At 43.9% G+C, this 5,000-nt stretch overlaps 1 protein-coding gene across 1 annotated transcript in view; it reads right to left on the bottom strand.

Moving 5' to 3' along the window:
• Positions 1-2,597: 2,597 nt before the first annotated feature.
• LOC138864214 (endoglucanase E1-like) overlaps positions 2,598-5,000 on the bottom strand; it is a 44,064-nt gene continuing 41,661 nt past the window's right edge. Inside the window, exon 5 of the mRNA XM_070130655.1 lies at positions 2,598-5,000. This exon is cut by the window's right edge and continues 425 nt beyond it. The gene's annotated coding sequence lies outside the window, so the exon portion shown is untranslated.

Here is a 5,000-nt window from a genome sequence, read left to right as displayed (position 1 = left end):
CTTTCTTACTTTCTTTCTTTTCTCTTTCTTCTTTTTTCCTCTGTTGTAAAATAGTTACTTCGTCTGTTTTTCTTGCATCTTTTTTCTTATTATCAAATTTCTGCTTTTGCTTCTCAGTCCTTTTCCCAAACCCGTGTTTATCACTCTCCTCTGAATCTTTCCCTATCCCTCTATTCCTATTTCTCTTCTGTTCTTATTCTACCCTTTTTTCTCAATCCTTATCTATCCCCTCTCCTCCTGACCTTTATTGATCTTTCCTCTTATTCCACACCTGTCCCTCTCCCTATCCATCTCTCTTCCCACAGTCTCCACCTATCCCTCTTTTGTTAATCTCCGTCTATCCCACACCCCTTGATCATCACTCATCTTTCTTCTTCTCTTAATCACCATTTATCCCTCATCCCTCTTTTTGTTAATCCCCGTCTATCCCTTTCCCCTTCGTCCTCCCCAGTCCCTCTTCCTTTAATCCCCTTTTATCCTCATCTCTCTTTTTCTTTATCCCTATCTATCCCTCATCTCTATTTTCTTAATCCCCGTCTATCCCTCATCCCTCTTTTTCTTAATCCCCGTCTATCCTTCTCCCCTTCATCATCCCGATCTATCCCTCTCCCCTCTTTTTCTTAATCCCCGTCTATCATCCCCATCTATCCCTCTCCCCTCTTATTCTTAATCCCCGTCTATCCCTCTCCCCTTCATCATTCCCCTATCCCTCTTCCCTTAATCCCCATCTATCCCTCTTTCCTTCGCCATTCCTCCATCCCTCATCCTTCAATCCCCATCTATCCCTCTTCCCTTAATCCCCGTCTATCCCTCACCCTTCTTTCCCTCAATCCCCATCTATCCCTCTTCCCCCTCCTTCCCCCCCCTCACGGCGAAGGAGGAGGTGCGAAGGAGCCACGAAGGAGCCGAGCGAGCGTCCCAATGCTGATGAGGACGGGGGGGGGGGGGGGGCGCGATCCGTCTTCATCAGGGCTCGGAGCATTAGCCAGTCAAAAGGAGCATTGTATGCGTGTGTGTGGTTTCGGACGGCCGCCATCTTTGGTCATGTTCATTTGTTTTAATCACAGGTGTAAAATAACCCACGGATGGGAAGGAGGGAGGGAGGGAGGGTGAAGGAGGAAGGGAGGGAGTGGGGGGAGGGAGGGGGGGAAGGGAGGGAAGGAATGGGGAAGGGAGTGGGGGGAGGGAGAGAGAGAGGGAGAAGGAGGGAGGGAGTGGGGAAGGGAGAGAGAGAAGGAGGGAGGGAGTTGGGAAGGGAGAGAGAGGGAGGGACGGAGTGGGGGAAGGGAGGGAGGGAGGGAGTTAGGAAGGGAGAGAGAGGGAGGGAGGGAGTTAGGAAGGGAGAGAGAGAGAGAGGGAGGGAGTGGGGGAATAGAGAGGGAGAGGGGTAAGTAGGAAAGGGGGAGAGAGAAAGGGAGGGAGTGGGGGGAAGGGAGAGAGAGATGGTGGGAGTGGGGAAGGGAGAGAGAGAGAGAGAGGGAGGGAGTGGGGAAGAGAGAGAGAGAGAGAGAGTGAGAGGGGGGGGAGCTGGGAAGGAACAAAGAGAAGGAGGGAGTGCGGGAAGGGAAAGAGAGAGAGGGGAGTGGGGAAAGGGAGAGAGAGAAAAAAAGAGAGAGAGAAAAAAAAGAGAAAGAGAGAGAGACACACAGACAGAGAGACAAAAGGAAAAAAAAATCTGTAGAGAAGAAAAAAGAAAAAAAAGGGAGAGATGAAACTCGCGTGTTCTCTTTCTCAAAATGCGTAGCAATAATGGTCACTCACCCGGCCGTGTTCCGAGAGACTCTGACCATGTATATGCGATGTTCTTGTGTTCCTATTTGGCTCCGCTTATTTCCAGGTGGTATTTAAGCCTTTTGACGTTTCCATTTTGGCTCCGGGTTGACTTAGAGCCGAGTTATGTAAGCCGGAGACACTTAAAGACGACCACTTCATCTCGAAAGCGAAGGTAGAATGAAACTCAGACATTTTGCTTTTAGAAATTGTTTTAGAGAAGATTATATGAATTTACTCACTGAAGTCGAAGGAAGTGTAAGTGAAAGTTTAATGATTGTTCGTGTTCATAAAATTTGTCGTTGATGTGTTTGTCTGACATATTTGTATTAAATTCACTCAATGGCATTATGTCTTTTTGTATGATATTTTTTTGTTATAGTTTAATGATTATTATCACTTTAATCCGTCTTTCGCATAATCTAACATTTCAACAGTGTGAAATTCATTTATCATTATTTATCATTGGCATTCCCTAATTTTGTACAATCAAACTTCTGTTAAAATGCATGTTATTATCATTATGTCCCTTTAATGAAACATGATATTTCATTATTTAATCTAAACATCTTTTTATTCATTGTCATTCTGTCCTTTTCTATAAAACATCTAATAAAATTATTTTTATTACTTAATATTGTCTTTTTAAGTAATCCAACACTTTTCATGACAATCTAAAAATCACAATTCATTGATAATCTGGCGTTTTTGCATAATTCAACGCTTTATGAGATGATTTAATAATCCTTATTCACACAACCTCATTTGCAAAATTGGTTCGTGAAAATTGTTTTTGTTCGAGAGGTTTAAAAAAATTGATCAGTCAGGAAAGTATATTTTTATTCACCTATTAACCCCGTCATAACGATTATTTTATATACAGTATGTTCACGTAACTATAAAATTATAGACCAATAAACATAAAATACATCGAAAGTCAATTTTAGAAGAAAAAAATCTAAATACAATATTCCAAAAAAAAATCTGAGTAATGATGATAAAATAAATAGAAGCCAAACGATGAAAACAAACAAACAAAAAAAATACAATTACAAAAAAGCAAGAAAAAAATACAATTTAAAGCTTTATTGTTAACAAGTCAATCACTATGCTAGTATCACAGACACCGTACAGTCTACCTGATGTGTTTAGTAATGTTTCGTGCTATGTTAGTTGCAAAATAAAATATCACCGAAAAATTGACCGGTCGGCCTCTCTCTCTCTCTCTCTCTCTCTCTCTCTCTCGCTCTTTCTCTCTCTCTCGCTCTTTCTCTCTCTCTCTCTCTCTCGCTCTTGTTCTCTCTTTCTCTCTCGCTCCCAGTCTCTCTCTCTCTCTCTCTCTCTCTCTCTCTCTCTCTCTCTCTCTCTCTCTCTCTCTCTCTCTCTCTCTCCTTTTTTTGCATGACATTCCTCTTTTGACACTCACGCCATCTGCTATTATTACGAAAGCATATTTACATAAAATCTGATCGAACGAGCGCTTTTGGGTTTATGAAAAGATAAAAAATATATATATTGCCTCGTCATCCTTTTTTTTCTGGGGAAGAGGGAGAAGGGTAGGGGGTGGGGGAGGGAGATGGGGGAGGGAGAGGGGGAGGGAGGCAGGGGGTTGGGAGAGAGGGAGGGGAAGGGGAGGGGGATGAGGGAGGGAGGAGAAGGGAGAAGGGAGGAGGGGGTGACCTAGAGGAAGAGGGGAAGCAGAAGGGAGGGATATAGAGGGGGGGGGGGAGGAAGAGGGAGTGTTGACAGAAGGGAGGGATATAGAGGGGGGAGCGGGAGGGGGAGGCAGAAGGTAGGGAGATAGGAGAGGGGGAAGGGAGGAGGTTAATTCCGCGCGCTCGCTCCCTGGCTTTTGCGAAACGGAAAAAAATATAAGAAAAAATATGAGGTTTGGTGTGCGAATTCCAATTGTGTCGCGTGGGATTACTCATGTCTTGACTGAGGTTTGTCACATAATACCAGAAAAAAATACCACTTTACTTGGCTCTGGTCATCGTGCAGGTCAGGAAGTCTTACAGGTCAGCCAGTCTCGCGCACCACAGGAAGCACTGCACCGTACGGGTCGTTTTGAACGTATGACAGTTGAAGTCTCATTCAGGTCACAGGTTGCAGTCGAGTTATTATGCAAGTCATCGTTAGCGGTTTCCCAGGTCAATCATGGGTTATGGAGATCATTAAAGGGCTTCATTACAGGTCTCTAATGCCAATCGTGCAGGTCATGGATGGAGGCAATGCTCCCTTCGCAATGCAGGTCACTCTTGCCGGTTGACTGGGGTCACGCCAGGTCAGCGAAGCGGGTCAAAAATGTCATTCATACACGTCCACGAATACAGGTCAACCGTGCTCATCATGCAGGCCAGTCATACGGGTCAGAACGCGGGGGGGGGGGTAAAGCAGAGCGGCGAAACAGGTCAATGTAGGTCAATTTAGACTCCTCCTGCCACGGGAAGAGAAAAATGAAGGAAGTGGAAGGAGGGGGAGAAGAAAGGAGGAGATAGAGAAGAGGGAAGAGTAAGGGAGGTGGACAAGAGTGGTGAGAAACAGGATAGGAAGAGAGGAGGAGGGAGAGAGAAGAAAGGAAGACAAGGGAGGGGGAGGAAAGGAGAGAGGGGGGGGGGCTTCGGGTCATTTCTTATCAATTCTCAACAATAATAACAACGCGATTGGCAGCTCCACTACGCCATCTTTAAAGCTCTTGTACCACCGACTAACACTAGTTTTGATAAATTAGCTTATTGTTTTTTTCAATCTCAAGAGATCACTCAGCCTACCTCCATTGTAAACTTTTATGGTGTTTTTTTTATTTAACTTACAGGTAAAACCGTCACAGAAATTATTCTAATTGTCATATCCGCTCTCGTATTGTAATGAAATTCACAATCTGTACATTTCTTTTAGAATAAACTAATACAATAAGTAAAAATAATAAGATTTTTCTCCTTAAATCACAAGAAGAAAAGCAACTTTATCCTAAGACATCAATTCCTTCAAGAAAGTACACTGAGGATCTCCCGACAGTGGGCGCCATATCATTCAATATATATTTAAGAAAAAAAAAACATTGTTCCAGAACATGCATACACGGTGAGATAATCGAACACACGGCTACTGTACACTGGAACCATTGTACCCGAGATTCGTTCTATTTACTTTATTACACAGGTCGTTGCGTGGGTGTAAACGAGCGATTAGTGTCACATCATCAATTAGGGTGTAATTAGCAGGTTCGC

Source organism: Penaeus vannamei, chromosome 15 (genome assembly GCF_042767895.1).
Source record: "Penaeus vannamei isolate JL-2024 chromosome 15, ASM4276789v1, whole genome shotgun sequence".
NCBI lineage: Eukaryota > Metazoa > Arthropoda > Malacostraca > Decapoda > Penaeidae > Penaeus > Penaeus vannamei.
Note: the sequence above shows the minus strand (reverse complement) of the source record. Positions and strands in the feature narration are given on the sequence as shown.